This window comes from Phalangium opilio, unplaced genomic scaffold (assembly GCF_054372755.1).
Source record: "Phalangium opilio isolate 3A_F unplaced genomic scaffold, DU_Popi_V2 ptg000037l_1, whole genome shotgun sequence".
Lineage (NCBI taxonomy): Eukaryota > Metazoa > Arthropoda > Arachnida > Opiliones > Phalangiidae > Phalangium > Phalangium opilio.
The window spans coordinates 5,425,361-5,438,771 of NW_028324160.1; the positions used below are offsets into that span (position 1 = coordinate 5,425,361).

General features: G+C 37.7%; 2 non-coding genes across 2 annotated transcripts; both read right to left on the reverse strand.

Annotated features, from left to right (window-relative positions):
- Positions 1-12,046: 12,046 nt before the first annotated feature.
- On the reverse strand, positions 12,047-12,119 carry TRNAV-CAC (transfer RNA valine (anticodon CAC)). The gene has a single exon. It is a non-coding gene; the product is annotated as a tRNA-Val (tRNA).
- Positions 12,120-12,184: 65 nt separating this feature from the next.
- Positions 12,185-12,257, reverse strand: TRNAV-CAC (transfer RNA valine (anticodon CAC)). Its single transcript has one exon. It is a non-coding gene; the product is annotated as a tRNA-Val (tRNA).
- Between the last annotated feature and the right edge of the window lie 1,154 nt (positions 12,258-13,411).

The window sequence follows — 13,411 nt, forward strand, 5'->3', positions numbered from 1 at the left end:
AAAACTTTTCTAAAAGCGAGACTATGCTATTCGTCTTTACTTTATAACTCTGAAGTAGAGAATGAGTTTTGCATACTCAACATATCGCCTTATATAGGTCATAACACTCAGCTTACCCCCCTCCTCCCCCCACATGTTGTACGTAACGGCTTTTTACGAAGCAAAAATGTAATCTTTTTTAGATACATCCCCCCTCTCTCCCTCTAAAGAGCCCGTACTCTAACAAGAACCGACCAACACAGTTTCGTCCAGGCCTGTTTACCCTATATGAAAGAGGCCAACCTTAAACTAGAACTGCAACCCACCCTCTCTCCCCAAAACCAAACTCTAACTAGAACTGCCACCCCCCTCTCTCCCCAAAACTAAACTCTAACTAGAACCCCCCCTCTCTCCCCAAAACTAAACTCTAACTAGAACTCCCCCTCTCTCTCTACCCCCAAGCTAAACTCTAACTAGAACAAATCTTTGCCCAGACATGTTTACCCTATATGAAAGAAGCCAACCTTAAACTAGAACTAAACCCCCTTCTCCCCTCTCTCCCCAAAACTAAACTCTAACAAGAACAAATCTTTGCCCAGACATGTTTACCCTATATGAAAGAAGACAACCTTAAACTAGAACTAACCCACTTTCTCCCCCCTCTAAAGAATGAAGACATAAGCCATGTTAGGGCTCACTTTGATTTTGACAGTCGAATAAGAAGGTCGCTTGAATTGTAAGTAGAATTTTTGCGTAACAGTTTTGGGCGCTCGCTTGGTATAATAGCAACGGTTGCTTTTTTTAAGATAAGAATGGAAGTTGATAATTTTCGTAAACGAAAACTCCCGGCCAAACCTCGTAAAATCAATTCGAGATTTCATTTGGGAGAAGTATTTCTATCTTTCGGATTCACGTCTGATCTCAATATAGAGATTAGAATATGCCAGAAAGAACCTGATTTGTCCACGTTTCGCTTTGATGTTGACACCTGGCAAGCTTTTGCATCCAAAATTGGTCCGCTTAGCGGATGGACAAGTTGCCAAGAACCCACATCATACGACGCTATTTTAGCCGATACTCCATTATCTTCGACATCAGCACACGCAACCTTTAACAATCTAAAGCTGGAAACGAATATCAGGGGTGGAGACAGTATCGACTTCACATTGAACGCTTCAGAAGCAAGCGAGTTAAATCGATTAATGCCATATATTAATGAACATGTGAAAAAGCTTGTATCAAACGAACAGGTGTATTTATTACTTGGGGATTTGATCTGCGCTGAACTTATTACCATATATAAAATATTACACATAGATTACGGTGAATTCTTTTCTTTCGAAGAAATTGAAGATCATATTAATTTTGACAGTGTACTATCATATTTTGGCTCGTACGTTTCACCGTATAAAATATTAATGGCTTTTGAAAGTAGATTAAAGGAACGCGGAATAAGTTTTGATTTTCAATCGTATAATATATTTAATATATTAATGTCTCAAACTTCTTATTTAAAGAAACGTATAAGCGTTGTCAATCTTTTTGGCCTGGTGTAAATTTGTATTGAAATAAATTTTTTAAAACGTAATTTTTGTCATTTGATCTGGATAGGCATATATATTTATAGGGCCATAACAAGACGCTTCTAAAGCATTGTGGACAGCAATAACTAGTCTACAAAGAAATCGGCTAGGATTGTGTTATTATCGTTAGAAATCATTTGAACTCGGGGTCAAATTCTTGTGAGAGGGTCTAGACTTGTTTTTATTAATGTATTGAAAGGCATGCGGCTAGGGTACATGGAAATCGGTGTTATTATTATCGTTAGAAATCATTTGAACTCGGGGTCAAATTCTGTTTTTTAGGAATGTGACCGCGTCTAGACTTGTTTTTATTAATGTATTGAAAGCTAGGGTACATGGAAATCGGCTAGGAATGTGTTGTTATTATCGGTAGAAATCATTTGAAGTCTGGGTCAAATTCTGTTTTTTAGGAATGTGACCGCGTCTAGACTTGTATTTATTAATGTATTGAAAGCTAGGGTACATGGAAATCGGTGTTATTATTATCGTTAGAAATCATTTGAAGTCTGGGTCAAATTCTTGTTTTTTAGGATTGTGAGAGGGTCTAGACTTTTATTATTTTGGGGTCTCGTTTGCTTCAATAACAACTTTTGAATATTGGAAAGATCATAAGGTTTTTGTATTGGGGTATATAGAAAGAGCGTCGGAGACTAAAAGAACCCCCCCGGTTTCTCCATGGGTTCTATAAATACGGCAGTTTACCCAATACAAAAATCACTCTCAGCCTAAACACTGACGAACCACTACTACTAAGACTAAATCCTGCACCAAACTTTCAACATGTGAGTATAATGTTTTTTCTCCTGAAACCATAGAATAAGTTTTTTTGTTATTTAGGGCACCCAACCCTTTACCGTTTGGGAATGAGGTATTTGAATTCCTAAACCCACCTGTCCAAGATGAACCTTTGGAAGAAGAACCTTTTCCTCTAGCTGAACTAGAGGAAGTGGTGGTGGAAGGAGGGGAGGAGGGAGGGGAGGAGGAATGGGAGAATGAACCCAATTCTGATGAGGAATTGGATGAGGAATTGGATGAGGATGATGAAGATCCTACGCCATTGGATTGCAACATCCAACGGTAAACATTCCATGTTTTCTCCTATTTTTTAGTAGCTATATTTCCTCCATAAAATTTGATCAGGATCTTAGCCCAGATCCGTCAGGAGGCCGAGGAAGAAGAATGGCTTGCCAACAACGAAGTACGCCCGGCCATCGAACAAGTGTACTCGGTCGAGACAAATTATGTTATCGAAGCCCTGGGTCAAACCCTGTTGGGTTTCATGGTATTCCCTGTAGAACCCCTAGAGGGGGCACCCCTAGTCGAGGAACAGCCCTTAAACATAGCTAACTGTTATTCCGGCTTGTAAGTTATATAGCTTTTTTTCTTTTTTAAGACCATTTCTAATTTCTTTTTTCTTTACAGTCTCAATACGGCCATCTTAAAGTTTTTTAAAAGGAGAGCCCGAATATACAGGGAATCCGAAGGGGAGGTTGATGCTGACGGCGTGATTGACGCCGCGTCCGTTCGGAGAGCAACCGAGCACGACATACGTCGGGCGAAACTGTTCCTCGACAAAGTCGCCTACGGGGTGCTCGCCCAACAGATGGTAGATCTAGGGCTTTTTCGATAACATAAATATCCGCGTCTCGGGGGGCTATTCAATTTCCCGCCCCTAGCCCCCAAAGGTAAGAAACCGTTTTTGTATATTATAGGGGGGGGGGTAAAGAGTGTCTGGGTTTCAACGGGCCCCCTCCATACTATATATACGGAGAGTTTCCCAATACTAAAATCATTCTCGCTTTAGCTTCGGCCAGAACATCATCCACCATTATCATGTGAGCATACTGTTTTTTTTTCTGAAATCGTGGAAAGACTAACTTTTGAACTTAATAGGGCGTACAGTCATATTGACGATGTTCTTTTATACACGGACGACGAGGAGGACCCGAGACAAAATTTTTACGAGTGGCAACAGCGTCAGCCACCCCCACATCAACAGCGTCAGCCACCCCCACATCAACCCCAGGAAAACCCGCCGAGAGTAAATGAACATCTGCCAAATGATTGCAGCCTCTTCAGGTAAAGTCTCTATATTTTTTAAAACTTTAATGGCTATATTCAAACATTTTTTTATAGGATCCTTGCTGATGTCCATAAGGACTTAGTGAGGATTCGCGCGGAGAATCTCGGACATGGTTTTGATCTCCGCGAGGACGACGTTGTCTTCCGGGAGTTGAGTTCTCGACTCATACCCTTCGTTGACATAACACCCACTCCCGGAAACCCTATGCCGGTTTACGTTAACACGTCTCGCTCGGGCTCGTAAGTTAATTAGCATTATTTTTTTAAAGATGGATCCCTAATATCTTTTCTTTCTATTTTTAGTCTCAATGCCGCTATCACCGACTATTTCAAGGGGAGAGCGGGTACCCCCAATGAGGGAGTCCTAGACCGGTTTAGGCAAAAGCGTTTCCTCATAGCTGTAGCAAATGATGTTCATTTACAAACAGGCCTTTAACCTTTCAATTTTTTTCTATTTAAAATTATATATATATATATATACAAATAAAACATGGATAAAATATTTAAAATTATATATATATACAAATAAAACATGGATAAAATATTTAAAATTATATATAGACAAATAAAACATGGATAAAATATTTAACGCCTCTTGATTTATACATATTGCAAAAGTAAAAAAAAAATGCCCCGCTTTAAAAAAAATATTACCGGAATTAAAATTCCGTGTAAAATTAAAAAAACGTTGGGAGAGAAATTCCTAGGCTTGTACAGGCATTCCCCCGCTTTGCACGCGTAACGGAGAAGAGGAACCCGAGAGATTTATTCCTATAACATTTCAGTGCTATTCGGAGAGAAAACGCGAGCCGCTATGGTTGTACACGCATTCCCCCGCTTTGCACATGTAAAGGAGAAGAGGAAAAAAAGAGAGAGGAAAAAAAAACTCTCCTTCACAGCGCTCTCGCGCCGCTAGGCTAGTACATTCGCAAGCGTAAAAATAAAGAGACGGTCAAAGGGAAAGAGACGGTGAAAGTCAGGGAACCAAGAGAGAGAGAGAGAAAAAAAACTCTCCAGCCTTCACAGCGCTCTTGCGGGTATCGGGCTGGGTAAAGAGAAAGTGAAAGTCAGAATAAAAAAAAGGGGACTTAGCGCAAAGAGAGAGCATACACTCAAGAACAACCTCCACCCTTCAGGTGGAGGAGGTGAGGGGGAGACACACCAACCCCCCTCCGGGGATGGAGGCATGGGGGCAAAAATTCGTCCCCCCCCTTCGCGGGTATAAACCATGGGGGAAAAAAAATTCATCCCCCCTGCGCTGCCCGCGGGTATCGAGGCTTACTATTCTCTAATCAGTTATTGTGTCATGTGCATTCCTCGACCTAAAAATCCTACAGGAACGTGAAACCCACAACTACAACTTCTTATCTAGAAGCCCGATTTTTCACCAAAATCTGTCTTCATTACATTAAATAACGACCAGTTATTCATACTACATACGGAGGTCTGGCTTTTGACTCCACCATGTTGTTAAAGGAAAACATTCTATGTTTTGGCTAAATAAATTATTAGTTTTAATAATTTAACTATTTTTAATTCATTTTAAAAAGTACTAATATTCGGTGCCTCTCTGATCACTGCTCTCCGTTTTGTTGATCGGCAAAAACTCTAGTGAATCATTTACACTACCCTCGGTACCCTCTTCTCACTTGGAGAAACAACAGATTTGCATCTAAAAGTAGTTTTCAAACTTTCGCCAATTTAATATTTTACATTCCGATATAGATGCTTTGAAAGTTGCAAAGGAATGCAAATAGTTCCAATATAATTTTGGTGTTAAAAGTAAGAGCTTAACTATGTTTAAATAGAATGAAAAGTTTTTAGAGCTAAGATAGGGCCATTAGACTAAAATAAACCAATACCATTATTATTCATGAAACCTAAGACTTTGCCAAAGAAGGCGGTAATATTTTTACTACCGGTTGATCTCAATGATTATTTTATAGGAGCGTTACGTTAGAGAACCGTCATATGGTTCTATCTTGTAGGTCAGGGCATGAGCAGGATCAATACCCTATTTCCCTCTCTATCGTCTCTATGGTTCTTACAATTATGAAAGTAACATTGACTTCATTTTACGAGGAACTCACTTTAGAGCGAATGTTAATTACGAAATTCAGTAGAGTGCACAGACAAACGGCGGGTTGAGTATCTATTTCGTTTAAGTTAACTCAAGTTGCATTTAAATATCCCTAATCAGCTAGCATTTCTTCCAAGAACTGCAATGGATATGCAAGCGGAAAATGTAAACGATCTCCCATTTGTCTGTTAAATATTAGTCCTTCGACACGAACCCTTTCGAAAATAATGCAAAAATATATGATAAAATATTTTGAGAAAATGAAATTTTGGTGTTAAAAACGAAGATAAGCCTTTTTTAAATAATTGTTGTTTTATAATCATGCCTCTTATCTGAAACGTTTCAATATCTGGGACACCAATCCAATTGGTTTACTTACTTTTTACGCTTTCTAGTTTTCTTAAAGATTATATTTATGATGTATCAAAGCGTTATGAAGGTATTTACAAATATTTGGCGTTGTTAAAATATTCTATTCTTACACTCACATAATCTTACACCAAAGCCACATAAGCTGACATTCGGTAAGAGGGGATACTGTAGGCTTCTAGTATTGGGGTAACACTGAGTTCAGAGATAGAAGGGTATGACTTTTACGTTCATAGTACTGACACTACTCTATACTTTATAAATAAGAAATTTCTAATGAATCAGTGTAAATACTGTTTAACTTCGAATTTTTCTTTGCAAATTCAGAGTCACCTGTTACTTGTATGGTATTTATTTCGAGACGTTTTACAAATATACAAAAGCCTAAATCATGGATAATAGAACTGTACTGAAAGTCTTATTGCTATTCGTAAGTAAAGGTTTTATTCAAGTTGTTAATTCTGTCCTCGCACTATACTTAAAAGTTGTGTTGTAATTTGATTTGTTCACAACTTCGAAGATAATTTTCTATCTGCATGCTAGGTTTAAAAGTGCTCGATTATTCGTGGTGATTTAAAGATTCCAGTTGTTGGTAATTTCTTATAAGTGTATTTCTTCAAGAAAAGGGACAACGCGTGTGAAAAATATTGTATTACCATATTTCCAACTCCGGTATTTCACTTACAAACACGTAGTATTCAAACGAGAAAGTGATAGCAATAACGAAAGAAACGAGTGAAACTGTCCGGTGCCGATTCGAAATGTCTAACTGCCAAACCGTCGGCCAACTTCTTTTATCTTGAATAATAACAGATCATTGTCCTTCTCTTAACTGTCATGTTGACCGAAGAGAGTTGCATTAGTTAACCAATAGCATATATGAAAGCAAAATGTTTCATTAACCGACTTTAAGTATCTTAGGTCTGCTGATTTGTGGCCGTTCCAAATTTAACCTTGCGCCCCACTTTGAATGCCAATATAAAATCAATTTCTTCGGGCTTCATTCAGAGGTTTGTATACTAAAACGTGTTTTTTCTTAAACACTGTTCGAATAAACGGAAGTTAACCAGATCTAAAATTACTATATTTTGTATATTCTTGGTTGTTAGCTAAGAATAAGGTAAAATAGTTTTTTGGGTGTTCAGTCATAAGTTTAAACGCAATCCAATCCGATAAAGGGAAAGCATTTCTCTCTTCGGTTGTGCAAAAAGTTTTACGTCAATTTTGAATAAAGTATTTTACTACCAATTCTGAAACCAAAGCTTCTGTTGTGGAGCGTTTTAATTGTACTTTAAAAGAACGTATGTTTCGTTATTTTACCAAAAACAACACTCGTAATTATATCAAGATTCTTAAGGATCTTGTTGACGCTTATAACAAGAGTTACCATAGTTGTAAAAATGTAAACCAATTGGTGTTACACCTGAGAATTCCGGAGAAATTTGGAAAAATTTATACGGGGATTTAGATTTTACTCCCCCTATTTCGTATCGTTTTGATATTGAAGATATTGTTAAAATCAGCAAAAATAAGAGAACGTTCGAGAAAGGATATTTACCAAATTGGTCGTAAGAAATATTTCGAGTAGTCTCTTGATTACCTCGAAACCCACCGGTATATAAGTTGAAGGATTTAAATTCCGAACCCATGTTAGGTATTTTCTAAGAGGAAGAGATACAAAGGTCAGTAAAGACCTTTAAAAAAGCCTATTTAAAATAGAAAAAAAATTGAAACAGTCATAAATTTGACGGTTCAATTGAAAAACTGGAGCCTTGGAAAGGTTATCCACCGTCCTTCGATAGTTGGGTGAAAGAAATAGTGGTAAAATAAAACCATGAGTTTCTACATTACTTTGCCTTCCGATTTATCAATGGACTATTTCTCCGATAATCGTATTTGCCAGAAACTGTTAATTTAAACTGGCCTTACGAAGTTGGATTAGCTTAAATGAGTTATTCTAGAACTTGGAGCAATATCCAAACCGATGCCGTAATATCGTTGTTAAAAAATCAATTTGTGGTGAATTAGATTATAGATAACAAATTATGATTCAATTACAGCTTTGCTACATTTTTTAAACTCTGAAACAGAACAAGCTATATCTATGTCGAAGCATTATGCTGATAAAGAACCAATGATATTTGAATATTTTCAGTCACGTTGAAGAAGGACGGTACAGTTTTCATATGAGGGTTCATGGCGGTTGCACTTGGTTTTACAAAAGAAATGGTTCAAAATTTCAGTATCACTGATTATAAATTAGGAGATTTTACAGTCGATTTAAATGTTGGAATGCATTAATTATTTGTTTATTCCGACATTGTGGAAAATTGCATCGTAGGTGACGTTAGTGCGCTTCTTTTTCGTATTGTGAGTGTACAAGGAAAAGACGGGGAAACTATAGATAAAGACTTCATACGTCCTCATTACATTACCGTAGCCGGTAATTCTTTTCATACTAATAACTCTAACTAGCGAACTGAGAGTTCCAGTTCAATTTGAACGTGATAAAGTTCATATAGTTCATTTGAAAAGAGGATATTGATAAAGGAGAATCATGACTTCAGACTACGAGAGGTAATATTTAAACCAAGGGCAATTTGACTCGAATTATCATCCTGGCTATGATAATTATTATACAATTCAAGCAGGTAACGGAAATATTCCATTTTATCGCGGTATCCCAGCGTACGTTGATATGGGCTTTCTAGTATAATTAGCTCGGCTTTTAAACGCACTGCACCATTATTCAAGAAAGGAGCAATTTTTCTTGGGAAAAAATTGTTAAACACTGCCGCTAAAGAAGCCACTGACGTCGCTAGTGATGTACCGTTGAAATGCGCGTTGAAAACACGTGGAACTGAAGCTGGAAAGGAAACATTTTCGGAATTGAAGGTATAAATTAAGAATGAAATGACTGGAAGCGGGATAAGGAAAAAGAGAAAGAAGATTGGTGTTAAAAGAAAAAGAAAAACGTCTACCCTAGTTAGTTCAGCTCTGGGAACGAAAAGGAGAAGGTCAGCGATATTTTCATGAATTGAAGATAATAACTTTTGAATGGCGTTAATTCATCCGTAGTCAGGTACATAAACAACCTCTGACCTGGATATTATTGGCGGAAAATGGGTTGAATATAGCCCTTTATCTAATGTGGACGAAAATTCGACCATTACCTTTGTTATACCTGGAAATTCGGAAACTTACATAGAGATATCCAAAACTCTTCTCCACGTGCAATTAAAAATAATCAGACTCGAAAATCTTTTTCTAAAGGCTCTTTTCAGTGAATTGCAAAAAGACTGCTATGACGCTTCTGTTCTTTTTAACCTCGGTAAGTGGTATTTTACAATTAAGTATTAATAAAATGAGAGTCAGGAAAGAAGACATAAACGAGATTTATTAACCTTAAATATAATTTACCACTTAGGTACTACTACCCCTCACACATTTGTGATTGACAAAACTATACTCGATTATGATAAAACCTTTGGCACTTAGTGAATTCTCTGAATTGGACGCTACCGACATGCTGAAAGCGCAATGTGAACAGCACCACACTATGATTGCTTGCATTATGAACACTTCCGTCACTACAATTCCGAATTCGGTACATGTAACGACAACCAAGAAAGATCGATTGAAAAATGGTTTAACTTGTGGTAAGGTGTTTCTTCCAAGGCCCTTTACCTACGCACATTCGCAAAACTTTAACCTCATGGCTAGAAAAAATGGTTTGCAAAATTAAATGTGAACAATATGGACGTATCAAAAACTTATGGCCTATACATTAAGGACAAATCGGAAAAATCTAGTAACAACGGTCCAGCGAGCACATCCAAGAAGGACAGTGGAGCGAACACATTCAAGAAGGACAGTGGAGCGAACACATCCAAGAAGGACAGTGGAGCGAACACATCCAAGAAGGACAGTGGAGCGAACACATCCAAGAAGGACAGTGGAGCGAACACATCCAAGAAGGACAGTGGAGCGAACACATCCAAGAAGGACAGTGGAGCGAACACATCCAAGAAGGGCAGTGGAGCGAACACATCCAAGAAGGACAGTGGAGCGAACACATCCAAGAAGGACAGTGGAGCGAACACATCCAAGAAGGACAGTGGAGCGAACACATCCAAGAAGGACAGTGGAGCGAACACATCCAAGAAGGACAGTGGAGCGAACACATCCAAGAAGGACAGTGGAGCGAATACATCCAAGAAGGACAGTGGAGCGAACACATCCAAGAAGGACAGTGGAGCGAACACATCCAAGAAGGACAGTGGAGCGAACACATCCAAGAAGGACAGTGGAGCGAACACATCCAAGAAGGACAGTGGAGCGAACACATCCAAGAAGGACAGTGGAGCGAGCACATCCAATAAGGGCAGTGTAACAAGCACATCCGATATTAACAATACTCCTCAATCTCCCATTGACGTTTTGTTTTCCGGGTTCAAACATACAAAACCAAAAACCGGACTCCTTTCCTCATGTATAAAATTACATGACGACAGTGAACTAACTACATATTCTTCAGAAGTGATACCTTCATCGGACGTTCTGGTAATTAAACACTATCCAACATCTGAAATAGCTTACGAATTCTCGTCAGAATGGTGGCGTCATTGTCAACTAGATATGACCTTACCTTTATTAAGTAACGTAGAAGACGACCAACCAATTTTAAACGCCTTGTCGACCTTTATGGGATGGGCCATGAAAATAATGGACAATCCAAAAACGCAAAACTCGACAAGATCTATTCGCTCTTGGAAAGAAAAGTAAGTTTTCCTGCTTGGCGCAAGGGAGACGTTAATATAAAAGAAATTACTTAGTAAAATATATGATTAAAAAAATGTAAAATATTTTGTGAAAAAAATACCCAAGTAGCGTTACTTCACGGGAAAGACTACATTGCAAGGGTAGATATATCTGGAAGTAAACTTAACGAGGTTTTAGAAATGAAATTGTTACAACTTGTGGTTTGCCCAATAATGTCATAAACAAAAGACTCCACCTTTACTCTTACATTCTATTCTCATGAAACTCAACAGATTTCCAAGACAATAGCAGTTATATAAAAACGTCCAAAAATTTTCTAGTTATTTTTATCCACTCAATACTTAATCAATATTTAATTCAATCAACTGATTTTACTGTTAATCGATCTAGTCCCTCTAAATTAATTGAAAAAATTACATATCCACGCTTTTTCAAGAACAATTACATTTTCCGAAAACATTTTATCATGAAATTAATTGTTCTTGAAAAAGCGTAGATATGTAATTTTTTCAATAATTTAGAGGGACTAGATCGATTAACAGTAAAATCAGTTGATTGAATTAAATATTGATCAAGGATTGAGTATATAAAAATAACTAGAAAAAAGTTTCAATATCTGAACTTCAGTCAATTGATAAACCTCAATCATATCGTTTGTTTTTTCGGCCTTGGTCCAAACCAAGACGTTTTTATATAATATCTGTCACTTCAGTCTTAGTGTAAATAAATTTTGAATAATTATGTTTGCTTTACCGTCATACATTTGCACTCTAAAATATAATGATGCATTCAAACACCATATATGCTGTTTTTTCCAGTGCCAAAAAAGACATCATTTAGGGTGTACTTTAACCCCAACCCCATTTCTACGATCAATTCACGCCATTAACTAATATTTTTTCGAATTATTAAGGAAATATTAGGCATTTAAGCACCATTTACAGTGGCTTTTAACATCATTTTTTGACAATCTATTGAACTTCTAATATTACTTAGTTTAAGGGTTTTAAAAGTAGGGATTAAGTATGCTACCTATGTCACATTATTAAACCAAGTGAAGTGAAATAATTGTTAAATATTTATTATAACCACTACACCACAGACACGTGGTAAGTCTAAGTTTTCCAAGAGATCTAACTAATTATTATGTCCAATCACGATGGTTAAAACATGTATCTACCAGGGCTTGAACCTGGGACCTTCCGCGTGTGAAGCGGACGTGATAACCACTGCACCATAGATACGTGGTAGCACTAAGTTTTCCAAGAGATCTAGCTAATTCTTATGTCCAATCACGATCGTCAATACATGTATCTACCAGGGCTCGAACCTGGGACCTTCCGCGTGTGAAGCGGACGTGATAACCACCACACTACAGATACGTAGTGACACTTGAGTTTTCCAAGAGATATCTAGCTAATTATTATGTCCAATCACGATGGTCAAAGCCGTACTTCTGTAGTTAAGTAAAATTAACATACTTAGACTTAATTGTTTTGATCAAACTGGCTGATAGCACACCCTGAATACTTAATTGTTAATTTAAGATAATTCCGAAAAGTATCTTTGCTGTAGTTTTAAAGTTATCGGTGGGGAAAAATCACGAAAAACCCATGTTAATCTCCATAGGAAATTAGCAAAAGCGGGTGAATATTACTTTAGCGTTACAAAACGGTATCAAGTCATATCTACAAGGGCCTACCGGCCCTGTAGAATAAATGTATATTAATATCGAACTATAGAGGTTATTTTTTATATAGATAGGTATATTAATGTCTTCTATAATCTTTAGTATCATTTCCACAATAAAAAATGTATTTTAGGTTAAATTAAAAAATAGCGTATCAGACATAATTATATTTTTTTAAACTCTTAATAAGAGTAGAATAAGGTTGTATTATAAAAAACCATGTCTGGGCCTGTATTCTAAAAAAAATGGGCTCGAGCATCGGCATTGGATTTTCACAATCGAACTATCAACAATGAACAAGTATCAGGAATCACAGTCCCTCTCCCAGTCACTTATCGATTCACCGCCAACGTCTCCCGGTGCTCGACCAGGACCGAGTAGCGGTCGTCATTCCTTAGACCGTTTTCTAAAACCGGCTGCCCCGGAGATATTGATCGAGTCAGACGACGAGTCATTTGTGCAGGAAGTCCTGCAAAAGCACGTCGTCGGAATCCACGGGATCGAGGGGTCGTACCGGCTGAGGAGCGAAGGCCAGTACTTTGAAACAAAAGTACCGGCGCGAAAGGGAGATTATTTTATAGACGTTAGCGTCTACAAATTCAAAGACATTAAGGACGCCCAGGCTGACAAGCTCTGGGAGTGTTCCCATAAACGACTCAAGCGAGTCATTGACGCTAAAAGCCGGGACGGCGTTAAGCTGCTGAACGCATTCCACCGTTTGGTGGAAGACGTAAAGGGTGACGCTGAGGCCACGCAGCAGCCGCCCAGCAAAGTACGTATCTATTTAACAATAAATCTAAAAACCAAGATTTTTTCTAATTGTTTTATTTTCTGATAGAGATTTAA